The sequence below is a fragment of the Schistocerca gregaria genome, chromosome 2 (assembly GCF_023897955.1).
Source record: "Schistocerca gregaria isolate iqSchGreg1 chromosome 2, iqSchGreg1.2, whole genome shotgun sequence".
Lineage (NCBI taxonomy): Eukaryota > Metazoa > Arthropoda > Insecta > Orthoptera > Acrididae > Schistocerca > Schistocerca gregaria.
In genome coordinates this window covers 164,767,914-164,785,462 of record NC_064921.1, presented here as the reverse complement: position 1 = coordinate 164,785,462, position 17,549 = coordinate 164,767,914, and the positions used below count along the sequence as shown (strand labels likewise).

At 42.2% G+C, this 17,549-nt stretch overlaps 1 protein-coding gene across 1 annotated transcript in view; it reads right to left on the bottom strand.

The window, feature by feature from the left end:
• LOC126336594 (uncharacterized transporter slc-17.2-like) overlaps positions 1-17,549 on the bottom strand; it is a 1,359,524-nt gene that overhangs the window by 273,211 nt on the left and 1,068,764 nt on the right. The gene's annotated exons all lie outside the window — the stretch shown is intronic.

The following is a 17,549-nucleotide window of genomic DNA, read 5'->3' as shown; positions in this document are numbered from 1 at the left end:
TCTTTAAAAGTTTGGTTGACATTCCGGATTTTTACACAAGAAGTCGTCGTTGTCGAAGTAAATCAATCACAATTCACAATTAAATTGTTTCACTAGGTATGTAGATGTCACAAACATACTTGTAATTACTGTTCGTCAGAAACCTTTTTCTTTATTAATCAGTGTGAGTGTAGACTGAACGCTATATAATTACATATATGTGAACGCCTGCCGGCCTCTGTGGCCGAGCTGTTCTAGGCACTTCAGTCTGGCACCGCGCGACTGCTACGGTCGCAGGTTCGAATCCTGCCTCGGGCGTGGATGTGTGTGATGTCCTTAGGTTAGTTAGGTTTAAGTAGTTCTAAGTTTTTGGGGACTGATGATCTCAGGTGTTAAGTCCCATTGTGCTCAGAGCCATTTGAACTATTCTGTGAACTATTCTGTGAAGATTATTTCTTCGTCTCTGGATATTATCTGCTGACATTTGAGTGTTGAAACCTCGATTGCAGTACCCGATATATGACAAACAATATTGTAGTATCCGGTACACTACCTAATTCCGTATTATAGTATCCGATCCGCCCTCTAACAAATTGTATCTTCCAGTGGGGTCGTGTCTAATAAAGCACTGCGGTACGTAAACCAACCTTCGGGTTGAGGACAGCCTTACTTAGAATGACGGAAAGTAATGCAACCTTTGGATGGGGGCTCTGGTGGCACAAGAAAGGCAAGTGACGAGTGTTGCAGAACATGCAGATAACGAGGCGCTTATCTGTGGCAGACGGCCGGTGACCTTTGCGAGTAGCGGTTCCAGTGGCTTCCCTCGTTTAAGGAACTTCCTCATTCGATTCAAAGAAACAAGCGATCTCGTGCGTCCTGCCTCAAACCTTAATCGTTCCACCCGTCGTCACTATCACGGGGCGACTCCTGCTTCCTTCCGTTGCCGTGGTTTCTCCAATACAGATAACATTCGGTTTACACACTACCTCTGTCGAATTTCCTGGTTCTTCTTTGAAACGGGCGCAATCTATGGCCTGTATCATAATTAGCAGGAGAAAGTGACGTGGGTGAAGCTACACAATAATATAAGCAAATCGTATCACTAAAGATGCCGTTTGCGAGTGTGTGATTGTGAGCCATCAGAACGTATCATGGGGGTGGCAAGGTTGGCACTCGCCAAGAGCACAGGCACAGAGATGACGGAAAAAGCGACCGAAAAGAAAAGACAGAGAGACGGTTTAAGCAACCAGGAGAGGTATGTGAGTTCTGGTAGCCCTCGTGGTTCCAACTTCAGCGTTCGAGAAGAATCATTTTCGTCTCCGAGACTGCATATCTATGTTGTTTCCGCAGTGTCATTATTACAAAGGCATTTCGTCCAAGTAACAGGAACGACAGTGAAAGTAGCTATTGGCAACCCTGAATTAGCAAGTTGCGTTAGAAATCAGGGTTCAGCTGGAGGGGGGATAGAACCCGTCAACATTGATAGATGACGTCAAAGTTTACTTATTAGTGTCTTTATTAATGTCTATTTTCGAGCCATAGATAATAAATCGGTTATCTCCTATGGAGAGGTGTCATCATTGTAAATTGATATAGATGAACGTGTTTTTAAAACACAGGCCTAGACATTGCGTACGATTTTTGGCACTTGTATTAATTTAAATCATTTATTCGTTCCAATTCATTTGGTATTTATTTTCATTCTTAGTGAGTCTGAGATATTTTGGAAGAATTTTTTCATTCTGGACAATTTTTGCTTCTTGATTTTAGGTTGTAGATATGAATTTATCAGCTCAACTGAAGAGTGGGGTAATAAAAGAAAGAAGAAAGTGAAAAATAAAGGGAAAGAAAAAAGTTGACATGTATGATCTGTATCCCATACTTCAGTTGATTTGTATAGGTCCTGCGGTACGGGATACAAATTTAACGTATGTCAACTTTTCTGCTTTCGCTAGCACTAGTATCCTATTCTTTAGCTGACCTAGGTAGGTCAACTGAACTACGGGATACAAATTTTACAGTTGTTGCTTTTTTCTGTCTCCGCTACTATAAACATCCCATTCTTCAGCTCATACTAGTACTAGCGAAGGTGGAAAGTCCGACGTACGTAAAATTTGTATCTCATACTTCAGTTGACCTGTATAAGTCAACTAATGCTAGCGAAGACGAAAATATCGACGTACGTAACATTGGCGTCATCTTCTTAACATGAACTACGTGAAGGCGAAAAAAATCGACATACATAAAATTTGTATCCCATACTACCTATATAGGTCAACTGAAGAATAAGATACTAGGATTGAAAAAGGAGCGATATGCTTAACATTATGTTCGAAATATGAATTATTTATTTATTTCATTAACAGTACAGAGTAACCTACCGCCTTGAAACGTAAGGTGGGTCCGATGCTTCTGAATCTAATAGCGAAGACTTCTCACTATTACAGTCTTATTGGTAAACAGCTGTTAATGCTTTCTTTTTTAAAGTAATATAGAGAACATAAACATGAATGTACGTGCTATATGTCCACCATCGGTTTGCTGTGTCCTATCTTCCTTTGTTTCTCAATATTCATCTTTGCTGTTAAATCTGCCGCCCGGGGTAGCCGCGTGGTCTGAGGCGCCTTGTCACGGTCCATGCGGCTCCGCCCGTCGGAGGTTCGAGTCATCCCTCGGGCATGGTTGCACACTTACGCGGATGGCCCGCGCTCCACGTTCCGCGCGCGGATGGCGGGCGGGTTGCGCGCGGTTGTGTGGAGTCGAGTGGACGCGCTCTTCCCTGCACTGTCCTGGATCGTATCTGTGGTGTATCGCATCGTTCTGTTTGATCGGATGTACAGAGATGAGCTCGCTGCAAGTAAAAGTCATTTCAGCCTATATGATGTGCAAAAAGAGAAATTCCACGCGCGAGGAACGGTTTCGGGTACATCCTATGGTGGAACAAAGATGTACGAAAGGAGCGTTCGTAACATTGCATTCCGAATTGCGCAAAGACGAAGACAAATTTTGTACGTATTTTCGTACGTCTATTTGTTGCTTTGACGAGCTTGTCGGCAAAATACAAGAGAACCTGACACTTAAAAGTCTCGGAAAGATACCTATTACTCCGACAGAACGAGTAGCAGTAACCTTAAGGTAAGAATATGAATATGTATATGGATGACGATTTTTTAATAATATATTTAATCATTCAAAGCTTTGCTACAACTATGTATTACATTCGTTTGGCAACAGACAATTTTACATTTGTATTGTATTGCTACTGATTTCCAATAATTTCTATAACATCTCCCAAGATGATGATGGCATTGATGGACTGGGGAGTCGCAACTTGTGTCTGTACGGACGGATCCTCGCGGTACTGCATTGATTGGTCAGGATGCTGTTGGTATATTGAAGGTGGGGCGTAGGTAAAAGAGGTCGGTGGATAGTGGAAAGAGCTGATGGGAGCTGGGGGGGGGGGGGGGGGTGTATGTTTAAATTAGCCTGATTTGTTTGCTTAATCGACATAAGCAGTTGAAGTACCTGAGTACGAAATAATAGTTCAAAAAATGGTTCAAATGGCTGTGAGCACTATGGGACTTAACATCTGAGGTCATCAGTCCCCCTAGAACTTAGAACTACTTAAACCTAACTAACCTAAGGACATCACATACATCCATCCCCAAGGCAGGATGCGAACCTGCGACCGTAGCAGTCGCGCGGCTCCGGACTGAGCGCCTAGAACCACCGCGGCCGGCAAAGTAATAGTTTCTGATCAACATTTAATGTCTTCACAGAGGGCAACAACGAAACAAAGAATGCTCGGTCGTCGACTTCCTCCTTTTTCCTTACCATCTTTTGATAATGTAAACAAATTATCTTCAAATTTTGTGTTCTTGATAGGCATCTTCCTCCTGAAGGATTGTTTTTCGGTGTTGACATTCAGTCGGACATCATCGGTTTGTTCTTCAGAGGGTTCGTCTCGACTGTTTTCTGCGAGTGCATTGTTGTCATACAGATTATCTCGCACGACCGATACTGAGTCAAAGTTACTCTCTGTTGTTGCATCTCGGAGACGGTCAAGAAAGTGTAACTGCTCATGGTAGATGTATTTTGGTCTCTTAGTCGCAGCTGATACGGACCTCGTTGGATTTATTCTAGTGAGGCTTTTAAAATAGGCATCCCGTGCAGTTTTCCATCTCCTCTGGATCTTGTCAACTGAAATAACAAGGCCGATAAGTCTTTTATTACTGAGGACGCGTACATATATTATTTTAAGAAGGGAAACATCTAAGGTTTTATGTCAGCGTAACCGACTTAATTCCTAGAATTAAGTCTACTTTCCTCTGTGAATGTACATTAGTACCAAATACAGGGTGTTAGAAAAAGGTACGGCCAAACTTTCAGGAAACATTCGTCACACGCAAATAAAGAAAAGATGTTATGTGGACATGTGTCCGGAAATGCTTAATTTCCATGTTAGAGCTAATTTTAGATTCGTTCTTCCACCTACGCTCAATGAAGCACGTTATCATGATTTCATACGGGATACTCTAGCTGTGCTGCTAGAACATGTGCTTTTATAAGTACGACACACCATGTGGTTCATGCACGTTGCAGCTCCTGCGCATTTCAGTCGAAGTGTTCGTACGCTTCTTAACAACAGATTCGGTGACCGATGGATTTGTAGAGGCGGACCAATTCCGTGGCCTCCGCGCTCTCCTGACCTCAACCCTCTTGACTTTCATTTTTGTGGGCATTTGAAAGCTCTTGTCTACGCAACCCCGGTACCAAATGTAGAGACTCTTCGTTCTCGTATTGTGGACGGCTGTGATACAATACGCCATTCTCCAGGGCTGCATCAGCGCATCAGGGATTCCATTTGACGGAGGGTGGATGCATGTATCCTCGCTAACGGAGGACATTTTGAACATTTCCTGTAACAAAGTGTTTGAAGTCACGCTGGTACGTTCTGTTGCTGTGTGTTTCCATTCCATGATGAATGTGATTTGAAGAGAAGTAATAAAATGAGCTCTAACGTGGAAAGTAAGCGCTTCCGGACACATGTCCACATAACGTATTTTCTTTCTTTGTGTGTGAGGAATGTTTCCTGAAAGTTTGGCAGTACCTTTTTGTAACACCCTGTATATGCTTTACACGTTACAGGTATCTTGGAAGCGGAAACACATTTACAGATCTGCATTACTCTTATTTAATGGATGCATCAACAATTGGACAGATTACAAGGCAGGTGAGCGCCACTATTTGGACTACGTCAAGAGAAGAATGCATGCCTGAGCCCTCAACTGACAAGGAACGAAATTAGCCATGTTTTCCGAAATGTCGCCAATTTTCCTCATTGCATCGGAGCCCTGGGTGGAAAACATATTCGTCTAGTAAAACCTATCAAAAGTGGATCACTTTTCTCCATTATTCTTGTGGCCATCTGTGACACTAACTATTGTTTCACGTTCATTGATGTCGGAGGATACGAAAGGAAAAGTGATTCTAATATTTTTTTAAAAACAGCGTCTTTTGAAGGAAAATGGAAAAAGGAAAATTAGCGTTACCCCCACCAAAGCCACTGCCAGGTACACATGACTCTCCAGTGCCATATGTTCTTATGGCAGACGAAGGCTTCTCATTAACACAACATGTGTTAAGGCCGTATGCGCGAAAAAACATGACTCACAAAAAGGAGATTTTTAATTACCGACTTACCCGAGCCCGAAGGTTTATTGAATGTACTTTCGGAATATTAAGCCACAAGTGGAGGGTTTTTCACCGGCCTCTGAATGTCAATCTTGATCTAGCAGTATCTGTTGTCAAAACGTGCTACATTTTGCATACTTTTGTTCGAGTAAGAGACGGATACAACTTTGAACATACCCTGTATGTTACCGGCTTCGAAGATGTGGCAGAAACTACACCTGTCAGTAAATCGTGTAATACTGTACCAGATAAATTTGCGGAATATTTTGTCGGTAGAGGAGCTGTGCCCTGGCAGGAATCAAAAATTCACTGAACACAAGCCACTTATCTCAATGACAGACATTTGCGGTTGTGTACAGTTTTTCTACAGACTCAATGTTTGAACTGTGCGTAAACTGAACTTGTGAATGTCTATAATTTTATAATTGTATATCATTGTATTTTGTGTAGAACTACAATGAAAACACAAGGAAAATATGCATCTACTTACCACACTTTTTCAGATCTGCCTCGTTCAGACCTTCAAGGCCGAGTATTATATTTGCAGAGACGTCTAGCCACGCCTTCAATGGCATTTCACGGTTCTTGTAGTCGCCATGCGATGGACCCCATATGTGAGGCCTTCCTTCAACTTCGGCAATTAACATGTCTGTATCGATTTCACAAGACGTTCTGGAAACTTCTTAAATCACACCCATATTTACCACACTAGTCGGATGCTACGGCTGAAATGAGGTACTCTGCTTCTACAGCGCGCGATATCCGCAGGACTTTACACGCACCTACTTGTTTCTGTGTGTTCCACTGACGCGGGCGGTCCGCGGCGCCCAACGGCTGCGCGGACGGCTCCGCCGCTTGCGGGCCGTCCACGTAACTGTGCGGTGCCCTATTCGAATACGTGACTACCGACCGCGCGCGGAACGCGGAGCGCGGACCATCCGCGTAAGTGTGCAACGGGCCTAAGACCTTACCACAAACTACCAAAAAATTTTGTTAAATCTGTGCAATACATCATCTCTGGTAACTTCTGACGTCATTGATCAAACCGACGGATTCCATCCCACTTTTCAATAATAACAAAATCAGAGTAACTGGAGTGGTGCCGTCTGGACAACAAACCTTTGCCATTGACCCTGTACCGATGTTCAGTAGCGATGCCGTCGTGGACCGATGAACAACGCGCTGTTGCTGTGAAGGTGTTTCACAGAAACGACAACCACGTGACCGCACAACGTATTAGCGCTCACTACAATCTCTTTCGACATGCCTCCCTGTCTCGACACATATGCTATCGAAGTGTGTGTACAGAATTCTGAGAAAAAGAGTGTAAAGATGCGGGAAGAAGGGTGGAACTGCAAAACTCGTGTGCACACCACAGAATGGTTCCAGAGGGGAAGAAGCGTTTAGCCGAAGTCCCAGCAGTTAAGCGTGCGCTGCAACTTGGCATAAAGGATCGTAGCGTACAGCGAATATTCCGTAAGGAAGTTCAGTACCACCCACCCAAAATTCAGACAGAGCTAAAACTGAGTGCCGACGACCTCCCAAAATGTCATTAGGCTTTTGGTAGAAAGTGCTGGAACCTATGAACGACAATCCAGGTCCGTGCTAAAATCTGATCATAAGCGATGAGGCCAGTTTTAATGCGTCAGGGTTTCTTAACAATCAAATTTTAGATACTGGCCACGTTAAAATCCTGAAATGCTTCATAAAACGCACTCCACAGTCAGAAAGTGACAGTTTGGAATCATAGCGCCTTACTTTTTTTTTTTTTTTTTACTGTTCATGGCAATGTTGTTACTGTGAATAAAGAGTGGAATGCTCACATGACGAACCATTCCCCAGTGGGACAGATTGCTGATCTTTCCGCAACTGTAAATATATCCTTCCAACGGGACCACATGCCATACCTATCGGTATTCCATTAACGCATGATGTAACATCTTTCCTGGTAAGCTCATCTACAAGAAAGGGGACATTCCCTGAACTTCAAGATCCTCTGACCTTTCAGCATGTGATATCTTCCTTGGGGTCGTTTGAAATCTCAGATTTTCCAGAATGACTCACTACACACCATTCGGGAACTGAAGGATCATATTCGGAAGGAAGTTAATCGAATTTCAGTGCCAGTAGTGCAAGATGTGACGTCTAATTCCAGTAAAAGACTGGAAATGCGTGTGAAAAAAAATGGTGGCCACCTGTGTCATGTCATTTTCAAGTCATGGGCATCATTGAAAATTCTTGTGACATGGATTACATATCGCTGTGAATAAGTTTGTATCCCTGGTGGAGGTTACAATACCGCCTGTTTCACTGCCGAAGTGTCACAGGAAAACGACTACTATTGCACAGAAGTTCTCGGTAATATGGTTTACGTGGCACCACTGCTCTTGGTTATCGCAGCTGCCGCCTACACTTCTCGCCCAATGTTCAATAGTCGAGTTCTTGCTTCTACTTCGCTACGGTACTGTAGGACTGCAAAGGTTGGCGAGCGGGTGCTAAGCCAAATAATAAGCTACCTGACCTAAGGCTACCGATTTTTGCCGATTTCTACCCACTGAAGACTCGAGAGAGACAAGACAGTGGAAGAGGTAAGCAAAAAAGGTGGAGGGGATATGAATTTAACTTGCCCCTTCAGCCAGTATATGCGCTGCTCTGTATGCATTTGAGAGAATCTACTGTGTAAATAAAAAATAAATCAAGAATAAGCCATGTATGGACAATTAATAATGCCACGGGAATTGTTACACGTTTTGCCTACAGTCCGGATCCGGCATGCGATCGCTTTCAATCTGTCCCACAGAAGAAATTGTGTGCGCTCGCTTTTTTACTCCGCCCGTGATGCACTTTCGTATATTCGCCATTCTGTTGTTCGCAGTTTTCCAGTTTGTCTTCTGAATAATACAGCCAATATATGTGAAGATCGAGCAATTTAGACTTTTCAATTTTTTGAATGAAAAGAGAAATGATGGCATAATTTATTTATTGTTACAGAAACAGGCTTCCGATTTCTATGCGCTGATGACTGGAGCGGGATGAGACAGCAGAGGAAGTAAGCAAAAAAAGGTGCGTGAATCAAGAGCACTGGTGCCACGTAAACCATATTACCGACGTCTGTACAACAGAAGTTGTCTTTCTACGATACTGCATGACACCAGTTCTCAAAAGTATTTTTGAACAAATATTTTAATAAATTCTTTGAATAGCGTTTGTGTATATCAACACACTAAATGTCGAACACTCCAGTGACTTACCTGTGGCCAAAAATCGAAAAGTTATTGCTTACCGACTGAGGTAGCCGGTCTCATTGTGGTATTTTGTTTCCGTATTCTTTCTCGTATCAACATTAGTAGATAATTCTTGTCCATTGTGGACGTCCGACAACATTGCCAGCTAAATAAAAGATTCAAACTACTGAAGGCACTAACTACTGATAGGCATAGTTAGCATATGAAAGATTTTGATAGAGAACAAGCAATGTATTTACCTTAATAGTGTTCAAAAGTCATAATATATATATATATAGCAGTTGATGACATCCAGTCTCACAAATTTACTGTCTCTGATGGACACACGTCCAGATTATACGCTCTAAAAACTCCGCCATCTCTCTCCCCACATCCACCACTGCTGGCGGCTCACCTCCAACTGCGCAACGCTACGCGCTGTTAACATCCAACTGCCCACTCCAAAGCGAATATCACAATAATGCCACTCAGCCACAGACTGCACACAGCACAGCCAGTGATTTTCGTACAGAGCGCTACGTGGCGGTGGCGTTACCAATATAAGAACCTAAACAGCCTACTTACACTACATTTATTTAAGTGTCGTCAACACTGTTTTTTTACTAACGTCATTCCAGGATTTTGCAAAGTAAATTTTTAAGGCAGCTATTGTAATATGTCGTAAGTAAAGAAACGATGCTCAGGATAGTTGATAAATGTAAACATTTGAGTAAGGGGTGAACATAAAATGAACGTAAAGTAAAAAATGCGAGATCTGGGGCGTAATTTGTTGGCGTAGCGTGTCGGCAAGAGGATGCCATCCATATCGATACGTTATCCCATAATCGTTAACGTCACGGGCGTTATAGTTTTGGTTTTATAAGCTAGGAGCGCTGCTGTCGCGTCACACGACGAGCCGGCCGCGAGCTTAAGTAAGTACTTCCATCACGCTCGCAGTTCGCCAAGCGGTTGCCCATGTCTCCCATAGCTGTGTGTGTGAAAATTCCTAAGGGACCAAACCGCTTAGCTCATTGGACCCTAGCCTTACACACTAGTTAAACTAACTTTAACTAAAGTATGCTAAGAACAACACAAACCCATTCCCGAGGGAGGACTCTAACGTGCGGAGGGGCCGCGCAATCCGTGACATGACGCCTCAAACCGCGCGGCCACTCCGCGCGGCTCTACCATAGACAATTTAACTGTCACAATTATACTCTCTTCATCTTGTAATCAGAGTTTCAGCAAACTAAAAACGATGAAAAACACTGCTCAAGGCAGGGTATGTGTGAAAGCAGACTGTCAAATTTAGCTCTCTTGCCTGTAGTATGCGATACAGCTGCTAAACTTGACTTCAGTAACATAACCAAATTGTTTGCTTCGCTCAAAGCAAGGAAGTGAAAGGAAAATTTAATAAATACACAATTCCTGGTTACAGTTATTTTCTCATCGCTTATTATAGATCTCTTTCTTTTACTGATAATTACGATTTATGAGGAGCGAATTAAATCTGACCTTTATACATAACACTAAAATCAACGTATGGTACCCGCAGTGAACAATAAGATAGAAATTTTATTTCATTTCTAATTTGTATAGAAATTTTATACAATTGCAATTTATCTACCACAATGCCACTTTTAATTTGTTGTGGCCAATGTTATTCATCAATGTAGTTCATTTAAGTAATATCTTTCAATAATACTTCACTTTTATTAAACCGACATAAAAATTTCAAAACTTGCAGAACTTACATAGAAAAAAGAAACAGAAAGGTAGTTCTATTGATGCTGGAGGGCGCAGCATTGGCGGTTTTCCCAGTGCCGCACATAACCTCGGGAGCAGTTTGCGATCCGTTACTGACTTCAGCATCAAATACTATTCTAGTTGGCAGAAATGTACGGGGCTACTACACTGAAGAGCCAAAGAAAGTGGTACACCTGCCTAATATCGTGTAGGTCCCCCGCCAGCAAACAGAAGTACCGCAACACGAATTGGCATGGACTCGACCAATGTCTCAAGTAGTGCTGGAGGGAACTGGCATAATGAATCCTGCAGGGCTGTCCATAAACCCGTAAGATTCGAGGGATTGACTTCTCTTCTGAACAGCACATTGCAAGGCACCTCAGATATGTTCAATAATGTTCATGTGTGGGGAGTTTGGTGGCCAGCGGAAGTGTTTAAACTCAGAAGAGTGCTCCTGGAGTCACTCTGTAGAAATTCTGGACGTGTGGGGTGTCACATTGTCCTGCTGGAATTGCCCAAGTCCGGCAGATTGCACAAAGGGCATGAATGGATCCAGGTGATCAGACAGGATGCTTACGTACGTGCTCCTGTCAGAGTCGTATCCAGACGTATCAGGGGTCCCATATCACTCCAACTGCACACGCCGCACGCCATTACAGAACCTCCACCAGCTTGAGCAGTCCCCTGCTGACACGCAGATTCCATGGATTCATGAGGCTGTACACGTCCATCCGCTCGATACAATTTGAAACGAGACTCGTCCGACCAGGCAACACGTTTCCAGTCATCAACAGTCCAACGTCTGTGTTGACGAGCCCAGGCGAGGCGTAAAGCTTTGTGTCGTGCAGTCGGTACACGAGTGAGCCTTTGGCTCCGAAAGCCGGTATCAATGATGTTTCGTTGAATGGTTCGCACGCTGACACTTTTTGATGGCTCAGCATTCATTCCTTATACTCGCGGTACACTCGTGAAATGGTCATATGGGAAAATCCCCACTTCATCGCTACGTCGGAGATATTATGTCCCATCACTCGTGCGCCGACTATAACACCACGTTCAAACTCATTTAAATCTTGATAGCCTATCATTGTAGCAGTTGTAAATGATCTAACAACTGCGACAGACACTTTTTGTCTTACATGGGCGTTGCCGACCACAGCGCCGTATTCTGCTTGTTTACATATCCCTGTTTGAATACGCATGCATATACCAGTTTCTTTGGCTCTTCAATGTATAAATGATTCATTCGCTTTCAATACTTTCCAAAGTATGCGTGGACAGGACCGTAAACGCACCACGTTAGCGTTTTGCTCTCTGCAAATGTTCTGTGAGTGTGCCTCACATCATATGACACACATCCAAGCTGTAGTCAGGTTTGTTCCATGTCTCACTTAGAAACATCCTACCAGTGATCCTGACAGCAGCATTGATGCTTTCTCTGAAGTGTTTTAGTGTTCTTGGCAATGCCCATACGTGAAGGCGGTCCTTATTTCATACCGAAAGGAAAAAGTGAGAAGGCGTTAAGCCAATCGGCCTGGAGAGGGATGGGGGGGGGGGGGGGGCATGGGAGTAGAGCTACATCATTGTTACCACTGCGCCCAATCCACTGATGCACAGGGACCGATGGCCATTGTAGCCTGGTCCCTTCAATCCTCACAAACCAACCGACCAACCACTGATGCAGAACCCTGTCGTTTAGATAGCGATGAACATCAGTGCTCGAATGAGGGGATGGCCTGTTTCATTGGCTGGTGAAATTCTCGGAATCAGCAGTCATTTCTGGAAACAATCACAACTGCAACATTCAGAGTAAAAGGAACAGGTCACAGTCTTCTGATAGGACAAAAATGTACCACATAGCTCCGTCTGTGACAGCCCACAGGAAACATTAACTTTCGGAGAAAACAAATCATGCGTCATAATTTCAAGATTTTCGGAGCCCACTCACTCTTATTGTGGTGGTTAACCTTTCCAGTTAAATGGAAGGTTGCTTCGCCATTAAATATCAGCATCCTCATGTGCTTCCTGCATTATGATACAAAACTCAAGGCGCCGCCTCAAGTCTTCCGGTTTTAATTGTTGCACAAGATGCACACGGTACTGTTTGAATTGTAACCGCCGACGCAATATCTTCCCCTCAGTTCGCTGCGACGTCCCAAGTTCATTCCTTGCGCGGACCGTTGGTATTTTTGAACTGTGTACGAAACTGTTCCTCTCTTTCCCTGATTGTTCCGCCATACTAGGTCGACCGGGATTCTTCTACTTAAAGAGACAACGAGACTCCCTAAATTTCCAAAACTAACGCACAATGCTTATTTACATGGCGGTTCCTTTCCATAATTTCTTCTGAATGGACGCTGCACTGTTGTAACAGATAAACGTCTCGTATATTGCAATATACGAAAACACTTTCCTTGGTTTGTCTCTATTTTGTCAGGGCACTGCACTCGTTACGCCAACTAATAGGCACAATGCAAACTGGGTTACTTTACGGTTCTATTTATGTATCAAATGGTTCAAATGGCTCTGAGCACTGTGGGACTTAACTTCTGAGGCTATCAGTCACCTAGAACTTAGAACTACTGAAACCTGACTAACCTAAGGACATCATACACATCCATGCCCGCCGCAGGATTCTAACCTGCGACCGTAGCGGTCGCGCGGTTCCAGACTGTAACGCCTAGAACCGCTCGGCCACCCCGGCCGACTCTATTCATGTATCGATCATATTTGTACGTGGCGTGGCAATACTTGGGAAAATATAGAACATTGAAACCGAATGAATAGTTGTAAATTGACATGTGAATCAAATGTCCCTGAACTCAAGCGCAATCAGTGTCTTTGGGTAAGGAGAATGCATCTTGCAACTCACCAAACGCTCAGAGCAATATGGCGGTACACAGCCTGCTACAAAATTGTGTCACCCAGCGGAGCCACAAGTTCTTTCTGAATAGTAGTTGCTCAACTAGTTGGACATGTGTGCAGCATGATAACGGTCCTATAAATTAGAACCTACAAATTGTATACCTACTAATTACGGGAAAGAATCTTGTTGCTTGGAAGTAATGGACACTACTTGCACTTCCAATGGCTTCCTTGCGTCAATAAAATATAATGCTAATAGTCAACATTGTTTCAAAGAAAGTTTACACACCTGTGTTGTAACACAGGTAGAAGAACTAAAATTAAGCTACAAAATAAAACCTTTTTGTCAGACTGTCAGACACTTCTGATCTCTGGAATCGACAATAATCAAAAGATTTCTGAGATGTCTCAGTATCGGTTGTTAACAGAACAAGAACCTATCCGTGTGACATTTGAAGTGTTGTGCAACTACACGTGCAGCTGTAAATTCTGCAGTAAGGCCACTTTCAGATGTAAATGCAAAGTGTATGTGTGGTGTGTTTCCAAAAGTGTTTACACGGTTTTCCATATAGCATGTTGTAAGTAGGCTGTTTAAGTTTTTTTTTTATATTGGTAACGCCATGTAGCGCTTTGAAAATCACTGGCTGTGCTGTGTGCAGTCTGTGGCTGGTTTGCATTGTTATCTGCCATTGTAGTGTTGGGCAGCGGTAGCTGGATGTGAACAGAGCGTAGCGTTGCGCAGTTGGAGGTGAGCATCCAGCAGTGGTGGATGTGGGGAGAGAGATGGCGGAGTTTTGAAATTTGTAAAACTGGATGTCATGAACTGCTATATATATTATGACTTTTGATGATATTAAGGTAAATACATTGTTTGTTCTCTATTAAAATCTTTCATTTGCTAACTATACCTATCAGCAGTTAGTGCCTTCCGTAGTTTGAATCTTTTATTTAGCTGGCAGTAGTGGTGCTCGCTGTATTGTAGTAGTTCGAGTAACCAAGATTTTTGTGAGGTAAGTGGTATGTGAAACGTATAGGTTAATGTTAGTCAGGGCCATTCTTTTGTAGGGATTTTTTGAAAGTCAGATTGCGTTGCGCAAAAAAATATTGTGTGTCAGTTTAAGCACAGTCGTCTATAATTTTTTCTAAGGGGACGTTTCATATGTCGACCTCACTGGAATCTTCTGATTTTTTTTCTTGTAGTTTGTGTAATTAGTGTAGCTATAGTTTATTGCTAGCGCGTAATTGTAGAGAGAATCTCCTTTGTAGTTGCAGTCTTTCATTGTTGTACAGTAAAACAGTTGTGGCATGCATGTAGATTTGCACCAAGTATTTCGCAGCTGTGCTTCCAATTAACTAGATATTATTTTCAGTGCTATGTTAATGTGTTCTCTTATTTTTTCTCTTCAAATTGTGCTTTGCTGTGTTATCGTGTGAAATATTTTGACAATAATGGCGTGTGAAAAACGTAACACTAGGCTCCAAAGTAAACTGAGAAATAATAGTGAAGACGAGCGTAGCTTACCAGCACCACTGTGTAATGAATTAACAGAGATTCAAAGTATTAATTTGGTAACTATGCATAGGGAAATGGAGCTGGCGTCAAATAATGGTGAAGACAGTGAAACAGGTAGTGAACAGAGAAACATTATCGATCGATCGGTCGGCAACAGCTCGCCTCAGGAATCCGAAATGACAGAACACAATATTGCAAATACTGTAGACTTAGGTTTTGGGTCCTCGCCGTTTTCTCAAATGAGTCAAGACACATTTTCTGCATGTCAAAATGTGAATGTTGCCGGTGAAAATGCACTGTCAAAAAGCATAGAGAAACAGATTCCAGACACTAATACATTATTATTGCAATTAATGCAACAAATGGAACAGAATCAGAAGCAAATGGGACAAAATCTTCCAAAGTTCGACACAATGGAACAAAATCAGAGACAAACACAGCAAAAGCTTCAAAAGTTAGACACAATGGAACAAAATCAGAGACAAACACAGCAAAAGTTAGACGCAATTGAGCAAAATCTTCAAAAGTTAGACTCAGTGGAACATACACTTGAACAAACACGTGAAGATTTAACTACTGAATTACATAAAATCGAATCGAAATGTCAAAAAGTCTGTAATGACGTAAAAACACAAATTTGTGAGCATTTCCAACCTATTTTTCCGCGGCATGAAAATGCATTACAGAATCACGAAGCAGCCATAAAAGAACTGCAAACTATTGTTCATGAAAATCATGTGACCTTGCAAGCTATAATTGACTCAGTTGCATCTACCGATTCGGTTACGCAACTTGCAAAAACTCAAGAAAACTTAAAGGACACAGTAGATACTCTGAAAATTGGTTCAGAAAGATACATGGAGGACATTAGTTCATTATCAGAGAAAGTAGTTGAAGTTTCGGATCAGCTAAATAATTTATCTACGAAGGTAGATGATAATCTGAATGACACAAAACCGGTAGTCTTTAATGACACAGAAGAGTTCGAACAAATTAGGAAATTCAAACAAATTCTTTGTGAGTGGACAAGTGGTGGTTTATGGACTTGCTATATTGTCCACAAGACTCTTCGATGGTGATTGTGCACCTGCACAGTCGCAACAGTTGGCTGCTAGCCATCTCTACAAGGACTACAGTGGGTCTACACCTTTGATGACTCACCAATACCATTATTTCTACAAGGACTGCAGTGGGTCTGCACCTCTGGTGGCCCACCAATACCGTAATCTCTACCAGGACTACAATGGGTCTACTCTGTGACGACAAGCCTAACAATATTCTTTAAAACTTTGACTGACTCTGCTGTGTGTTTGCTCTGTTGTGGCCCATTACCTGTCTGCATGTCAAGAGTCAGCACTGTCTTTCCATTGGAAGGACAACACTACTTCTTCAAGACTACAAATCCGCTACTTCTGTGTGCACTTTCTTTTACTACTCAGACTTTGAGAAAAACACTGCAATTTTACTTTGGTGAATGATCAGGACTGTCTTTATGGACTGTGAGAAAATTTTAGCTTTTGACCAACATTGTATCGATAAGTGTATGCATTTCATTTCTTTGTTATTGTAATTATGAAAAAAATTTTCAAATCTGTATTGGCCAGTGCCCAAAACAATTTGTAAATTTTTTTGTGGGGAGCATAGGGGCTATGTAAGTAGGCTGTTTAGGTTTTTTTATATTGGTAACGCCACGTAGCGCTCTGAAAATCACTGGCTGTGCTGTGTGCAGTCTGTGGCTGGTTTGCATTGTTGTCTGCCATTGTAGTGTTGGGCAACGGCAGCTGGATGTGAACAGCGCGTAGCGTTAAGCAGTTGGAGTTGAGCCGCCAGCAGTAGTGGATGTTGGGAGAGACATGGCGGAGTTTTGAGATTTGTAAGACTGGATGTCATGAACTGCTATATATATTATGACTTTTGATGATATTAAGGTAAATACATTGTTTGTTCTCTATTAAAATCTTTCATTTGCTAACTATACCTATCAGTAGTTAGTGCCTTCCGTAGTTTGAATCTTTTATTTAGCTGGCAGTAGTGGTGCTCGCTGTATTGCAGTAGTTCGAGTAACCAAGATTTTTGTGAGGTAAGTGATATGTGAAACGTATAGGTTAATGTTAGTCAGGGCCATTCTTTTGTAGGGATTTTTTGAAAGTCAGATTGCGTTGCGCAAAAGAATATTGTGTTTCAGTTTAAGCACGGTCGTGTATAATTTTTCTAAGGGGACGTTTCAACGTGTAAATATATTTAATGCATATATTTTTTTTAGTTTCACTGTTTTTCTGCTCAAAATTTCTTTTTACTTCTTCAAATTTTTAAAAATGTGCTGTGAAAATAAATAAGTTAACATGCATGTAAATTTATATTTTCTCAAGTCCAGTAACTGGAAACTACGTAACCATTGCTGGAAACAGTAAGTAAATCTCTTTTTGTTCTAATTTTGCAAAAGTTGTAGCTACATTACGGCACATTATATTGCCTTGTAATATACCAATATAATGCATAAAAGGATGCTTTGAAAATATACTGTAAAC